At 42.1% G+C, this 17208-nt stretch overlaps 1 protein-coding gene across 4 annotated transcripts in view; it reads right to left on the reverse strand.

Annotated features, from left to right (window-relative positions):
* The window catches only part of CCDC126 (coiled-coil domain containing 126), a 39806-nt gene extending 24289 nt beyond the window's left edge, over positions 1-15517 (reverse strand). Inside the window, exons 1-2 of one of the 4 annotated variants that reach the window (XM_057732188.1) lie at positions 15334-15517; positions 14593-14665 (exon numbers count right to left, since the gene is read on the reverse strand). The gene's annotated coding sequence lies outside the window, so the exon portion shown is untranslated. Of the gene's footprint in view, positions 1-5873; positions 5941-14592; positions 14666-15328 lie in introns of those variants that run through there. The other 3 variants (XM_057732187.1, XM_057732186.1, XM_057732189.1) reach the window with 3 other exon arrangements.
* Between the last annotated feature and the right edge of the window lie 1691 nt (positions 15518-17208).

Below are 17208 nucleotides of genomic sequence, written 5' to 3' on the forward strand. Positions count from 1 at the left end.
AACAGATTTATATGCTTTGTATCAATAACTTGCTTGTATTCCTTACATGTTTTTCTGCAGAGATAAGAAGTAAAATAATTACTATGAAAAGGGTTTGTCTTTGGGAATAGCAAAGAGGTGAGAAGTATAGAGCAGTTAATCCCATGCAACATTTAGGGAACTACAAAAGAACACCAAGGAATCAAGTGAGTGTGGGCGCTACCAGGAAGAAAGGACACCCTGGAGCCCTCTCCATGTTGAAAAGATGGCCCAGAGCCAACTTCTGCCTGACAAAGAGCTGAGCAGTTCACTGGCCCATGAGGAATCTCTGCAGGAACCCAAGAAGACCTGAAAACTGTTCTATCTGAGGGTTCATTTCCACAAGCAATTCCAAGCAAGCCCAGCAGAGGTGACTAAAATTCCGAGAAGGATACAATTCCACCTTTGGTCTCTTCTTAGGGAATACTTCACATTAAAACCACCTGGAGAGGTTTTGTTTTGTTTTGTTTTGTTTTTTTAAGAATCCCAATGCGGGGTCATACCCCATATCAATTAAATGAGAATGCCTGCATCTGGGAGTCAGGCATCAGTATTTTTTGAAGAGCCCTATTTTATTCCAATGTGCAGCAAAGTTTGGGAATCACTGTCCAGATCTCAAATTGCTTCATGAAACAGCAATCATAGCTACAGGCAGGGCCACTAATTTCAAGATTACAAGTCAGTTCATCAGGTATGACATAGGACTCCTACCTGCACCTACCTATAATGATCTTAAAGGGGAAGGGGTTAGAGAGAGAGAAAACAAGTGATCTTTGCTGGAACACAAGTCTTTCCTGCCAGGGTGGCCTTGGCCCTGCATTTACTAGGCAGAGGTGGGGGTGGAGTGAATAGAAAGCAATTTCCACTGGTACCACTTCAGTCCCTAGGATCAATGTGAATACACTATTCTGCTCTCTGAGAGATATTTCCATGGTTTCATATAGAAAGAAACCAGACAAGAAGTTTTTTAATTCTTTAGGAACTAAAGCTAATGGACTTTAGTGCTTTTAAGAAAAATAATTCTTAAGATTCAATCTTTAAGAAGGAGAAAGAAAAGAGGAGTTCAACATCTTTTCCAATGTTCAAAGTTGCAAATGGCAGAGAACTTGCACTTGATTGAACCTCCCCAATTTTTCTTTGCATTTCAAGTACTGGTCCAGATCCTGGAAGGCCACCTAGACCAGGATGGAGACAATAACTAGAAACCTAAAAGGCCTACACTGTCACTGAGGACGTATGACTACCATCCAGCATAGTATTTATTAGAGTTCTTCCTCCACCAAAACAGTCTAAAATCCAAAAACTTTTAAATCCTAACTTTTAGGCCACTATATTAATTTCCTACTAATCACTTAAAAAAATAAAACTTCAAATATGTCCCAAGTAACAACTGGAGCTTTTAAAGGCAAAAATAAAATCATTAGTGAAACCGGGCAGGACCCTGTGGGGGCCTCCTGGGTACAAATCCTTTCTGTGTCCCCTATTTCTTCTTTTTAGGAAATAGGCTTCATTCGGCCTCCTAGAACTTCCCTGAGTTCCAAAGGGCAGATTCAAACAGAGGCTAATCAGGGAAGTGAGGGGATGCAGAAACAAAGGGGCAGTCAAGAAACACTAGTGCGGTGATGGGGCAAGGTCCTGGTTCCTCTCTAAGGAACATACATAACACACCTCGGAGTTCTTCTGCAGAAACTAAAGTCCCCACCCAGGCGGAAGATGGTAACTTCAGTCTGAGTGTGGAGCCCTGTACCAAAGTCACAGGACAAGATTCCAGAGTTAACCCAACCCTCACAGCAACCAAATTCCGGAGTTATCTCGACCCCCATAGCGATCTTTGACTCATGACTTGGGCCAGCCGACCCCGTGTTAGGGAAGGTATTCACCATATAGGACCCTAGCCTATCACGTAACGATACCTGTCACCTTTGGCGCACTGGCCAATCAATTAGCACCATTTTCTTAGCAGGAATTTTCCTTGTCTTGGGGTTATAAAAGTTGGCTGCAAGCCCACCAGAGCGTCCGCTCTCCCTGGTCTGCCAGGAAGTCGTCCTGCTGTCTTTAAAGCATCCCTTCTCTATAATAAACTCTATCTTCCTTACGTTCTGCCTTGTGTCTGGAAATTCTTTTCCAACCCGCGTCTTGAGCCATGACACTGAGCACAAGATTCCTGGAAGACCACCCTGTTACCTTACCACCAACCAATCACAAGAAACTCACACACCACACATTCCTCATCCCAAAGTTTGCCTATAAAAACATCTCCCCGAAAATGGGCTTTCTGAGCATCAGCTGTCCTGCACTTCTTGTAGGGCGCCTTACAATGAACACTGTGCTTTCCTTCTCGACAACCCAGCGTCAGCAGACTGGCTTGGCTTTACTGCGCACGGGTAGACCTAAGTTTTTATTCGGAAACATTATCACCTTCATCATCATTATTATTTTGACCTAAGAGAGACTTCTGAATATTTTTAGGATTCCTAGGGGAAAGTTCTCATGCTGAGGCAGGAGATAGATGGGCCCAGGCTGAACACTTTCTCCCCTGTGAACAGAAACTCCATAAAAGCAGGATGATGGAGGAGGCTGGGCCCTGCCCAGACAAGAGATAGAAGACCACATATTCCTCATTCTCAAAGTCAAGGAGACCTCCCCGACACACATGAGCAGAAAGGCTCCTTGGAGGTCAAAAAGAGAGGGGACACCACCCCACAGTAAGTGATGTCAACTACCCATAGGCCTCTTTGCTAGAATCCATCTTGGCTAGTAGATGTGCAGGCACACATGGGAGGACCCTGAGATGTACAAATACAGACTCAGAACCAGGCAAAACTAGATGACTGGCCTAATAAGGAAACCCAGAAGAAATGCCCCATAAAAGTGATTCAACCTACCACCAGGACACAACTCTCTGAGCCCGCCCATATGTCTATCCACACGTACTGGACTCTTTTTTCTCCCAATAAACACTTTACTAGCTTCACTACTTTCTGTCTCTGTGTGGAAATTCATTTCTACACAGCTGACGGGGCAGGGCCTTGTCACTGGCCACAGGTCGCTGGTGGTCTGGTGGCTAGGATTCAGAGCTCTCACTGCTGTGGCCCAGCCTCAGTCTCTGGCTGGGAACCGAAATCCTGCTCCAAGCCACGGCAAGCCAAAGCCATCAGAGATCAGTCCAACTGCAGAAATTACAAAAGAAATCACACACCATATGGCCCAAAAGTAGAAGACTTAAGGAGAGGAGACACACTTAAAATGAAGTATCTGTACAGTACTAGATCTGAGGAAGGGCAACAGAGTGAGGTCCAAGTACCATCATCTCCAACTGAATCCCTGCAGCTGCTTGTCAAGTGGTTTCCCAGACTGCTCTCCAATCCCACTTCAAGCCATTGTCTTTAGAGCAAAACAAGTCATGATTTGAATACTCACAATTTTATTTTCTCCAAAGGAGATATGCAAATTGTCAATAAGCACACGAAAAGATGCTCAAATCACTAATCCATAGGGAAGTGCAAATTAAAACCACAATGAAATAACCACTTCACACCCATCAGGATGGTTATGAAGGGCATCAAAACATGCCAATCCAAAACATGCCACTTTGGTACAAGGATTATTTTGAGCTGAAGATAACTGAGAAATTGCAGATGCAGGAAGGCCTCCCTGTACGCCCCCTTTCTACCTAAAAGCAAGACACGAATTACCTATGAGAAAGGTGAGAACAGTCTTATCACAGGAGACAGGACACAGATGCTGAGACAAATGTGAATACACCTTACGGAAATAAACCTTATCTTCCATTAGTTTCCCCCACTTATTTACCTTCCCACAATTTACTGCCTCCAGAAGCTCAAACTCCTTTCCCTTGTCTTGTCACGTTTCCACAATTTGTGGCTCTTTGTTTAAACAGTATATAAGCTCTCAGCACTAACTGCTTCTTTGGAGTTTTCATTTCATTTCTGTGATGCCCACCATTTGCACATGAAATAAACATTTTTCTCCTGTTAATCAATCTTTTGTCAGTTTAGTAGGTAGAGCCCAGGGCACTGAACCTAAGAAGGTAGATGAAAAGGTTTTTTCCTTCCCCTAAAGCAATTATTAAAAATCAAAAGCAAAAACAACTGTTGGTACAGCTGTGGAGAAACTGAAACTCTTACACACTGCTGCTGGGAATACAAAATGGTGCAGGTGCTACGGAAAACAGCATGGCAGTTCTTAAAAAGGTAAACACAGAATCACCACTTGATCCCACTATTACACTTCTGGGTATAATTACAAAAGAACTGAAAGTGTTATGGAACGCAAATTCATGTACCCAACACACAGCAAGACCAAACAAACTGAAATGCAGGAGTGTGGAGCAGAGAAAGGTTTATTGCAGGGCCAAGCAAGAGCAGGTGGCTCATGTTCAAAAACCCTGAACTCCCCGAGGATTTTCAGGGAGAAGCTTTTATAGGCAAAATTTGGGGTGAGGGCTGCAGAGTGTGTGACTTTCTTCCGACTGGTTGGTGGTGAGGTTAACCGAGTGGTGTCCCAGGAATCTTGTGCTCAACCTGAAGTTAACCATCCTCCACCTGGGTGGGGACCTTAGTTCCTGCAGAAAAACTCAAAGATATTATGTACACTCCTTGAGGAGGAACCAGGATCCTGCTTTAATCGCTGCAGTACAGTTTCTTGACTGTTCCTCCTTTGTTTCTGCATACCCTTGCTTCCCTGATTAGCAACTGTTTGAATCCGCCCTTTGAAACTCAGGGAGGTCTAGGAGGCTGAAACCTTTACCCTGCAAGTAAGAAATGGAGGACATGGAAGGGCTTTTGTACCCAGGTGGGCCCCACAGGGTCCTGCTCGGTTTCAAAAGCAGGGACTCGATGAGGGACTTGTACACCCTCATGTTCACTGCAGCACTGCAAGGTGGAAACAACAGATGAACAGATAAACAAAATGTGGCATATACATACACTGAAATATTATTCAGCTTTAAAAGAGAATAAAATTCTGATACAATCTACAACATGGATGAACCTTAAAGGCATTATATTGGGTTGGCCAAAAAGTTCGTACAGGTTTTTCCATAACATCTAACTGAAAAACCTAAATGAACTTTTTGGCCAATCCAATACTAAGTTAAAGAAGCAAGACACAAAAAGGCAAATATTATATGATGCCACTTACATAGGTACCTAGAAGAGTTAGATAGAGAGATAGAAAGTAGAATGGTAGACACCAGTGGCTAGGGGGATGAGAAAATGGAGAGTGATGGTTTAAAGTTTAAAGACCAGGGACTTCCCTGGTGGTCCAGTGGTTAAGACTCCACCCTTCCACTGCAGGGGCCCTGGGTTCAATTCCTGGTTGAGGAACTAAGAGTCCACATGCACAGCAAAAAAACAAAAACAAAAATAAAGTTTAGAGTACAGTTTTACTTTCGCATGAAGAAAAAGTCCTGGAGATGTACAGCAGTGATGGTTAGTTTAGCGGTAGATGGGCTGAGCAGCTGGAGATTGTCAAGCAGAGTACATTGTAGTTTGTTTTCCCTTGACACTTCAAGGAAAAAGTTACTGGCAGGAGCTGAGCTCTGCTGGAGTAAAGAGTAAGATGACCACCTCCATCACTCCTGAGGAGACCTCCCCAACTGTACGTGCACAGGAAGGCTCCTCAGGGGTCAAAAGGCAAGGGGGCGCTACCCTCATGATATGTGTTCTCAGTTTCCCAGAGGCCTCCACACTGGAACCCATCTTGGCTAAAAGATGCACACACATATTGGGTAGGGCCCTGGAACAGGTCAGATACAGGAAAAGAAGCGCAATAATTGGCCAGAGGAAAACAAAGACCTGGAAGAAATGCCCCATGTAAGTGACTTCAATCACCTTTCTGGTGGACATCCACACTCTTCTCTGCGTGTGTATTTCTACTTTGCTTCTGCTCTAAATAAACTGCTTCTTTGTTTTCTTTGCACATACTGCACCTCCAACAAACTCTGTGCCTGCTTTACAGTGTCTCTTCGTGGAATTCTTTCTTCAAAGAGGACAAGGACAGAGGTCCTCTCACCTGCCAACATCAATGGTTGTACGAGAATGTGAATGCACTTAATGCCACTGAACTGTACACTTAAAAATGGTTAAAATGGTACATTTTATGTTATATATATATATATTTTTCACCATACACACAAAGTCACATCATATCACTCCCCTGCTTAAAAACTCTTCAACACACTATGGAGAACAGTAAGGAGGTTCCTTAAAAAACTAAAAGTAGAGCTACTGTGTGATCCAGCAATCCCACTCCTGGGCACATACCCAGAGAAAACCATAATTCTTAAAGATACATGCACCCCAATGTTCATAACAGCACTATTTACAACAGCCAGGACATGGAAGCAACCTAAATGTCCATCAATGGATGAATGGATAAAGAAGATGTGGTACATACATAGAGTGGAATATTAGCCACAAAAAAGAACAAAATAATGACATTTGCAATGATATGGATGGACACAGAGATTGCCATACTGAGTGAAGTAAGTCAAAGACAAATATCATGTGATATCACTTACATGCGGGATCTTAAAAAATGGTACAAATGAACTTATTTACAAAACAGAAACAGAGTCACAGATGTAGGAAACAAACATGATTACCAAGAGGTAAGGGGAGGCGGGATAAACTGGGAGATTGGGATTGACATATACACACTAACTACTATGTATAAAATAGATAACTAATAAGAACCTACTGTAGAGCACAGGGAACTCGACTCAATACCCTGTAATGACTTACATGAGAAAAGAATCTAAAAATGAGTGGATATATGTATATGGATAACTGAGTCACACTGCTGTACAGCAGACACTAACATGACACTGTAAACCAACTATACTCAATAAAAATTTAAAAAATAAAAAATAAAACTTTCAACAGTTTCCCACTGTACTTAGAATAAAATTAAAACTATTCACTGAAACCAAGAAGGACCCTGTGGGGCCCTCCCAGGTACAAATGTCTCTCCGTGTCCCCTGTTTCTTGTCTGTAGGGAAAAGGCTTCAGCCTCCTAGGCCTCCCCTGAGTTCCAAAGGACGAATTCAAGCAGATACTAACCACACAAGGCAGGGAATGCAGAAACAAAGGAGGAACAGTCAAACACAACAGAGATGAGCACAAGATTCCCGGAGTTCGGGGGTTTTGGAACAGGAGCTGCCCATTCTCCTCGTATGGCCCTTGCAATAAACCTTTCCTTGCTCTGAACTCACATTTTGGTTTGTCTGGCCTCATTGTTCACCAGACACACAAACCTGTGTTTGACAACATGACCACAGTCCAGAAGGTTCTGCATAGCTGACTTCTACCCTTATCGCTGTCTGTCCTAATCTCACACCACTTCCCCCTTGCTCACTGTGCTACAGCCAAGTTAGGCAGAGCACACCAAATTCTTTCTGAACTCTTTCTGAACTCAGGGTATATACAACTGCTATTCCCCCTGGTTGAAATGCTCTCCCCATGGCTTATTTCTTTTCATCCTTTAGTATTTAGCTCAAATGTCACCTCTTCAAAAAAGTAGCACTCCCACTCCTACCCCACCTCCAGCCTCAAGGTACTCTTTATCAATCTCCATATGGAATTATGTACAGTACAATCCTCCCCCTCAGTATCCACCAGGGATTGGGTCTAGGGCCCCAAAGGATACCAAAATCCACAGATGCTCAAGTCCCTCATATAAAGTGGCACCATATTTGCATATAACCTATGCACATCCTCCTGTATACTTTAAATCATTTCTAGATTACTAATAATACCTAATACAATGTAAATGCTAAGTAAATAGTTATAAATACAAATATAAATGTCATATAAATAGTAGCCAATTCAAATTTTGCTTTCTGGAACTTTCTGGAATTTTTTTTCCCAGTATTTTCCATCCACGGTTGAATTCACAGATGCAGAACCTGCAGATACAAACGGTGACTCTATTTTATCTTTAAAACCTTAACCAACTTATTTTATCTCCCTAAACCCTAATGTCCTCACTTATACCATGGAGACAACAGTACCTACTTAACACTGATGAGGATAAATGACACCTCATACTACCAATGTCAATAAATATTAACATTTATTATTAGTATCAGGTACTTACGCAGCAATGCTAGTAATTCTTAACAATTTGAGTAACCTGAGTTAATACAGGGGATATTTTACCAGACCTAAATAAAACTCCTGATTAGCTCTCACGTCCCTCCCATAAACCAGTATCAAAAGATAAAATTTATTTCCCATTAGTCACAGAACTATCTCCCCCAATCAAGCCACTTTTCTGTCTCATTCAACAACAATAATAATTTTACTCGAAAACTGGGTTCGCCTCTTGTTGGGTATTGAGCCAAAAGACACAACCAAGCCAAAGATCAGAAGGACAGATGTATTATTACCTGCAGCAAGTAAGGAAGACATCTTTCTCAAAGCAGTGTCTCCTGGAACAGCAACATTGGGAAAGTTTTAAGCTAAAGGTACATGTATATTCATGAAGGGACTTGGGCAGCCCAAGCTTTATTTGATTGAAGTCAGAAGGGTCAGAAAAGGTCAACACCATCCCTTAGGTTCCAGCTGATGTGGTAGTTGAGCACTTCAGGCTAATCTTCACCTAACAGAACTTGGAGTCTTTACAACTGATATGTTATCTTTGCTTGAATGTTTCTGCTTTCTTCTGTTCTGTTAAGACCACTGATTACTGAGACCTGTTCAAGGGCAAGCTTTATGGCCAGGCTTAGATCACAAAATGGCTTAGGCCAAAAAATGGCTTCTCTTATGTCAAGAAAGTCATGCCTGGTTCTCTTCCTCCAATGACCCTCTGCCCCATCTGCCTACAATAATACCTTACTTTTATATGACATTTTTATTTACCAAGCATGTTTCCTTGCATCCTCTCATTCAGTTAGTAACAGTCAGGCTGCAGTCTTGAAAAAAAATTTCTTATCAGAATTTTTGGACAACATGAAATATTGCATTGGTAGTAGTCACTGAAGAATTACCCAGTCCCAAAAGATGACACAGTAGCATACTGTTGATGAAAACAGTTCCTCTTCCATACAGGCTAAAATGAGATTAGAGTATCGTATCTGCTTAAATGGTACCTAAGCCAGAAGGATTTCAAAACTTTATAACCTTACTCTAACTCACTCTGATCTTCTCTCACATCTCACAGCACATCACTTTATACCAACTGATTTTACACATTATATCCTCCAACCACGTGTGTGAGCCTTGTCTAAGTCGCAGGTCCCTTAAGGGCAAGAGTATATGCCCTACACTGCAGCCACAACTCTCACAGAACCTGGAGAACAATCAGCAGAGATGCCTTATATTTACTTTAACCACCCGTGAGCCTAACCCCACCATCTCACAAGCACCAATGTGACCTCCCTGCAATGTTTTTTGGGGGTAGAGGTGCAGAGGAGATGGGAATTTCAAAATAAAATTAAAGGACAGTTGGCGGGTTCCATAACCACAGGGTCAGCCAACGGCAGGTATAAAATATTTAAGAAAAAGAAATTCCAGAAAGTTCTAAAAAACAAAACTTGAATTTGCCATGCGCTGGCAGCTATTTACGTAGCATTTGCATTGTACTAGGTATTACAAGTAATATAGAGATAGTTTAATGTATACAGGAGGAAGTGTGTAAGTTATATGCAAATACTATGCCATCTTACATAAGAGACTTGAGCATCCAACAGATTTGGGTATCCATGGTTGTGGGGCAGTAAAGGTGGAGGTGGACCTGGAACCAATGCCCTGTGGATACCAAGGGACAACTGTATCTTCAATTATCCATTTCCAGGTTGGAAGGACCTGAGAAGAAATCTAATTCAATCTTCTCACATTTCAGATGAAGGAACTAAAGTCCAGAGATGTTAACGATCCTGCCTAAAATGAGGCAATCACTTAGTGGCAGAAACTGAACACAGGTCCTAAACACAGGTCCTGACTCACTATTTAGGTTTTCCTCTATACTACACTACCTCCTACACCTCCATTAGAAAGACTGCATCTGTAAGTACTGAATGAATTGTAATATTAAATGAACGCTTGCTCTTTTTTGCTTTAAAGGAACGTAACAAGAAAACTGTAATGGCAATCATCTAAAATTGGGCATTGATCCTAAAATTATGAAGATACGTAATTTGGACTATTCTTTAAATTATCAAGTTGGCATGTTAAAGTTCCAATATGTCGATTCACATAAGTCAAAGTGTTAAAAAGTTGCCACAAAAAGAATTTAAGAAATCTTCGACCTTGTCTTTTTTTTTTAACATAGGCAAAAAAAGTACAATAGAAAAAAAAATGAAATAATACAAAGGCAAATACAAGGTCCTCTGGATGTAGATATCGTCACCACAATCAGCAAATACAATGATAAGAAAGAACACATTTCCAGAAAAAAGAATGGTGGGGGGGATACAGAAAGACCCATACTCAAACACAACCTTTACTACATGCAGTTTCCTTTAAAGCATGAAAGAACTTGGTTTATTCACTCATTTGCTCACTTACTCATTCACAATATTTATTAAAGCACCTACTATGTGCCAGAAACAGGTGATGTAACAAACGAAACTAGACAGGATTCCTGCTCTTCTGGAGATTATGCTTCAGTGGGAGTGGGGTGGTAACAAGCAAACAGAAACAAGCTCATTTCAGCTTGTGATAAATTGCTATGGAAAAAATAAACAGGGTGACATGAGAATGCAAGGAGTCTACAAGAGGTATGAGGTCAAGGACGGCCCTCTAAAGAGGTCTGACCTGAGAGAGAAGAGGAAGTACCAAGTCTGGTTCCAATTTCCTTCTAACGAAAACCTTTAGAATTCCAGCCAGAATCTTGCAAGGAGCCAGTAAATTCCTCATTCCTAGTTTCCTCAGCACAAGATGACAATGAGAGGGATCCCAACCCCACACGGAACGGCCTGGTTTGGAGAAATTGTCTAAAGTGAACAAAAGGAAACCCACAAGCAAAGAAAGCTCTGTATTCCCCTTTCTTATGAAAATGACAGTTTCACTCTTTGGTAAGAGACAAACAGTAGTGATCTGACATGGTGGACTTTACACAGAAAAACATACTCTTTTTGGCATTTTCTAACATGAAGGGGGCAGTTTGTAAGATGGGGTAGGAATAAAGTCTAGGGAGCAATCTGCTGGCGTGTTAATTTACAATTGTTACGAAGCATTTTAAATACAATTTGTCAAACTCTAAAATATTCCTTGTTAAAAAAAAAAAAAAAGTAGAAAAGCAAAGAACATGGGGAAATTTTTTTCTTAATTTGTATATTTACACAGGCCTCAACGCATTCACTCCAATTTACAAGATTTACACATGAGCAAAGATCTGTTCAAAGCTCTATTATGCCACTTGCCAAACAGCAAACATGCAAGCAACTAGATATATAAGCAGAATTTCAGTGGTTCCTCCCTAACCAAAGACCTAAAGACAAAAAAATATATCAGTCCAACATTTTTATTACTAGGGAAAAGTAAAGACAGAGAATCAGTGAATATTTAAACTAGAACACCCTCATTTTAAAGATACGGAAAGTGAAGCACGAGGAGGATTAACGACTACCCAACGTCAAACAAATGGGGGAAATTAGGCATCCAAATTTTCAGCCCAGGACTCCAGCATTTTTTCAAAAGCAAGGAACAAGAATCTACCTTTCAACTGGCACTTTTAAACAAACAAAAAAAAACAGAAACCATCAGAGTAGACTGTACACAGTACAGATTTTGTTTTGTGAAACGTTTTTCAGTTTTATATATATAAATATATCTTTTTCATTCACAGACACACGCACACACAGTTACATATCTATGGAGTCTTGAGGTAAAAAGATCTCTTGCTATGGGTTGTAGTCAAAAATGTTAAAAACACTGCATTTCATACTATCTTGAAATACTTCCTTGTATTGATATTTTTTTGCAAATGCTGCAACAGCAAGACCAAAAACATTAACGGATGGCCAATCCTACCTTGGAAATCGCTCCTTCAAACCCCATTTTTGCATTCATTCCGTGCTCTACATTTTGTGCCGTTATGATGTGCCTAAAGTAACTACCGACAGCAACAGCAGCAAGCAGCAAGCAGAGGCTCTCACTCAGCCAAAGGTGCTCCAAGAGTCACTGCCTGTTGGTCTCCTAAGGAATTTACAGCTGGCAAAGCAGATATTTATTACAGAAAAGACACAGTGTGTTCACTAAAGCTTAGAGGTTCAGACAGTTCTCTCCAAAAAAAAGAAATAAGCCACAAACTTGCCTTCCAATGCAATTTCTGGGGAAAGGCTCATTCCTAAAATATTTTCTATTTTCTCTACCTAATAATGCCTGAGGCTAACATCTAGGGGAAAACATTTAATATAGGACACAGCCATTCACTCCTTTTTAGCTCTAAGATTTAAAATGGGAACTGCCTTGGGAGAAGCTACACTAAAATTCCAGCTAAGATACAGAAATACCGCATCTCAAGACATAAGATCATTTTTAGATCGCATATTGGGGAGAGACAAGAGAAGACAACAGCGCTGAAGAGTACAGAGAAAAGATAATGGGTAAAATAAGTCAGAGGTAAGAAGAGAATGCTAGAGCAAAACAGAAACTACTCAATCACTATGTCACAGTAAAAGTTTAATCCAAAATATACTATGCACCACTAGATACTTCAGTCACAGAGCCTGACCCGCCCACTGCCTCAGCCAATCATGTTTTGGGCTACATGAACCCCACCTCCTGTTCCACAGCTAACTAGACTAGCATTGAGCACCTTTGCCTGAGGCCTCCAACAAAACGTGGCCCCTAAAAAGACCAACATGTTGGGAGTAGGAGCAAAAGTAAAAGAAATCACAAAAAGAAACAATGACTGACAAAACTCAAGTTATATAAAACCAGGCATAATTGATAAAGAGGCTATGACTAAAGAAAAGAGATACATCGTAGGGAGGAAGAAAACTACGCATGTCAAAAATGCAGAGACAGTAGCTAGTGGGAAGCTGCTGCATAGCACAGGGAGATCAACTCGATGATGGGTGATGACTTAGAGGGCTGGCATAAGGGAGGGTGGGAAGGAGTCGGGACGGAGGGGATATGGGGATATATGTATAAATACAGCTGATTCACTGTGTTGTACAGCAGAAACTGGCACAACAGTGTGAAGCAATTATACTCCAATAAAGAGCTTAAAAAAAAGGTTAAGGAGGGAAAAAAATGCAGAGAAAACATGTGCTGCTCATGAAAGACAGGGATGAAGCAATCGGGAGAGATTCTTGTTTATGGCAGCTTTCTAGTTCTTTTGTGTATATCTCTTTCCTCAAGGTGAGGGGGAAAAAACCTAAAACACAAATAAATGATTAAAAGGGTTTACATCAGTTTTCTTCCACATTAAAAAAGAACTTATCATTGAAAAGTCTGGGTGAGAGGAGTCCTTCAAATTAGACCAATTCACCAATTTAAGAGATGAGGAAACTGAGGACCACAAAGGAAACTAAGGTTGTACAGATAGTGACAGAGCTGGGACAAGAACCATCATCTCCTATCTCCGTAGTCATTACTCTCTGTCCTATATAGCACTAAACAGCACCAACAGAGAAACATTTTTTTCCTCAAAATGAGTATTTCTGCCACACATTTTTAAATGAATCAGAAATCTTTACGTGCATTAAGCCATCTCCTACAATTTAAATAAGCTTTTCACTTATTTACTCTCTGGTCTTCTGGTATCCTTATGAAATACATTCATCAGATTGCTCCTTTTCTTCTTAAGATTTAGGGGGTTTTTTTGTTTGTTTGTTTTTAATGCATGTGTCACTCAAGACATGACACAAAATTCATCACGCTCCACTGGCTTCTCCCCACCATAACTGTACGTTCAAAAACAGCATTACTCAGAACACGTTATGTCACACTGCACAACAGTGCCTGAACTCAAAGTAGCACACAACAGACAGTTTAATGAAAACAATTTCAACTAAGGACCATCATGATTCCCCTGAAGAAAAACTCAATGCCTAAGTCAGTACAATTCAGAGAAAACAGTGCAAGAACAATCGAAACTGAAGAACCAATGCGACTATGTTTCAAGTCATTCCTTATACAATGTATTGCAATCATTCAATTTATCCTGAGGCCAAAACTGCAACTTGGAAACACAAATCCCAAAGCGGGGAAATTACTAAACAGCGGGAAAGTGTAGAGAGAGGAAGGAAAAAAGTTGACATTCGGTGAAGATGGTGAAGCCCCACGTCAGGGCTGCAGAACACCTAAGTGCTTCTTCTGCCAGAACAAACACTCAAGCTCCTCTAAGGATCCCCTACAGGACACAGCTGGGGGTGGGGGTGGGGTGAATAAGTCCTTGTATCTAAAGCTGATCCACAGAAAAGCAGAGTCATCAATTTCCTAGGAACATTCTCAGCCATCTTAAAACAGCGGAAATTGAGAAGACCGCATATTTTTAAAGAATTCTTTGCTTAGGTTTAAGGTGAACAAGGTATATATAAAGTGAAGAATACATAACCTAGAGTGCTAATGATTAAACAAGGAAACACACAAAACTTACCAATCTGGGGGCCACTTCAGCATAGCTACTGTGTCATACTCCAGGCATTTTTTCAAGTGCAGAATTCACGGTACTGTAAGCATATTATTTCTTATTCTAGCATCTTAAAGGTGTGTATCGTTACCGCCATATGGTGAGAAAACTCAGGCTCAGAGCCTTTAAGCAACCAAGGTCACTAAAGCCAAGGCAGGGAGTCGATCGTGCGGGACTGAAACCCAGGCTGTCTTTTAATAAGGCTTCCGAGAGTGTAAGCCACCGTCGACCCGGCTGTCTAACCCCATCCTTGCTGGTCACCCAGGAGCGGAGTTTTGAAGGGGAAATCTAAAAAGGGCATCTGGCTTTCTAAGTAGAGCAGAACTGAGCTGTCAGAAGCGTGCAGAGAAGTGAGTGCGCCTGCCGGGCGGGCGCTCCATCCCCGCGGCTCAGGTCCGTCGCGCCCCCGCGCCAGCGGCCACCGGGCCGAGCCCGCCCCGCTCGGTCCTCCGCCCGGGGCCCGCGGCGGCGCGGCCGTCAGACTCGGAGGGGCAGCGACAAAGAGCCCCCCAGGTCGCGGCCGGGGGCTGCGGGCCGGTGCCGGAGACGGGTCTCCGAGGACGCCCGCGGCGGCGGCCCCCGGGGGCGCGCCGCGGCGGAGGTCGGGGTGGGGCGGCCGCCGGCCCGAGCGGCTCCGCGAGAGACTGGGGGACGCGCGGAGACGCCCCCACCCACCGCCTCCCCCTCGCCCCCTGCCCATTACCTTACTTGTGGGCTTCTCGTCACCGTCGCCGACGCCAAGAGGCTGCCAAGCCGGGGCGGCGGCAGCAAAAGCCGATTAGCGCGCGTCAGCTGCGTCCCGCGCTTGCGAAGCAGCCTCCAGGTCGGGATGGAGAAAGGCCGGGGCTGGGAAGCGGGGACGACGGTGGCTCCCGGCTTGTGGAGGTTGTACTCCTCCCGTCCCTCGCACTCCGCTTCCGCTCCGCCTCCCGGCCCGGCCCTTCCCCCCACGTCGGAGACCGGCCGCCCGCGGCGCGCGGCATTGTGGGGGTTGTAGTCCCGGAATGCGGAAGAGGCGGCACGTGCTTCTAACCTGCCGGCACCTACTCTGGGTCGGATGATGCCGTTGCGTGGCAACCAGAGGGGTCGGCCGGCTCCTTCTTGGGAATCGCAAGGTGAACTTGAGGGAGGCATACTCTGCCTTAATTCGATGCAAGCACAGAAAGGAGAGCGTGGGCGTCTCACTCATACCCTCCAGCTGGGAACTAACAAGTACACGCTGTTGGCTTGAGGCAGAGGGCTTAGTAGTGATTAAAAGTGTACTAGTGACAAGAGTGCCCGTTATTGCCCCAGAATGTCCTTAGCCAACGGAGTAAGTCCAAAAAATAAATAAAAGGACTAAAGATTGAACAGGAAGAAACAAAATCATTATTTTTCATAGATAATATTACCGTATGTGGCAAATCCAAAAGAATCTGCAGACATTATTACACTTAAAGAGTTTAACAAGGTTATTAGAAACAAAAATAGTGTTTTTCTTTTAAATGATACTTATCTCTATACTCCAGGGAAAAAAGAGAATTGAATTTTTTTTAAGTTAGAGAATTTGAGGTACAATACCCTGAAACCAATATCAAATATCTAGGAATAAGTCAATCAAAGAAGTGAAAGACCTATATGAAGAAAATATTTTAAAAACATTGAAGAAGACCTGAACAAATAAGAGATGATAACACGTTCACAGATTAAAGATTCCATACTGCAAGATGTCATCTCCCCAAATTTATCTGTAGATCCAGTGCAATTCCAGATCTATTTCAATAGGTTTTTGTCTGTCTCTGTGTGTGTGTGAGAGAGAAACTTAATGAACTAATCTAAAATTTATGGAAGAACAAAGACAATTATATATGATGAAGAGGAGGAAGTAAATTTCTTTTATATGATGAAAGGGAGAGGAAGACTTGTGCAACCAGATATGAAGCTTTATTATAAAGCCATAGTTATTAAGGCTGTGTGGTATTGGATCAAGAATGCACCAATATACCAATAAAGCAGAATAAAGGGCCCAGAGATATACCAAGGCTTCAATAGCTTCAGTAGCGACCGCCACTCCCCACGATGGGTCTGAGCCTCACCAGCTCCTCCCCCAGGAGACCGCTGGCATCAGCCAGCCCCTGCTATTAAAATAATAATAATAAAATAATAATAATAATAAAGGGCCCAGAAACCTCATCCTGTACCTGGGAATTTGATTTATGTTGTCATGATTGAAATAGATTTCCATTTGGAAGAAAAAAAATGAAATTGGGCTCTTTACACACAAAAATCAGTTCCAGGTGAATATTAGACATAAATTTGAAAGGCAAAACAATAAAGCATTTAGAAGATAAAATAGGATTATATATCCATGACCTCAAGGGTAAGGGACAGACTTTTTAAATTAATCCAAAAGCACAGTTATAATGGAAAAACTGACAATATTTAAAACTTGGTTTCATCAAATGACACCATTAAAAGAGCTAAAAATCAAGCCTCAGAATCAAATAAGAAATTACAGCATTATGCCATACACCTTAAATTTATACAGAGCTGTATGTCAGTTATCTCTCAATAAAGCTGAAAAAAAAATTTTACAGCATATAG

This window comes from Hippopotamus amphibius, chromosome 4 (assembly GCF_030028045.1).
Source record: "Hippopotamus amphibius kiboko isolate mHipAmp2 chromosome 4, mHipAmp2.hap2, whole genome shotgun sequence".
Lineage (NCBI taxonomy): Eukaryota > Metazoa > Chordata > Mammalia > Artiodactyla > Hippopotamidae > Hippopotamus > Hippopotamus amphibius.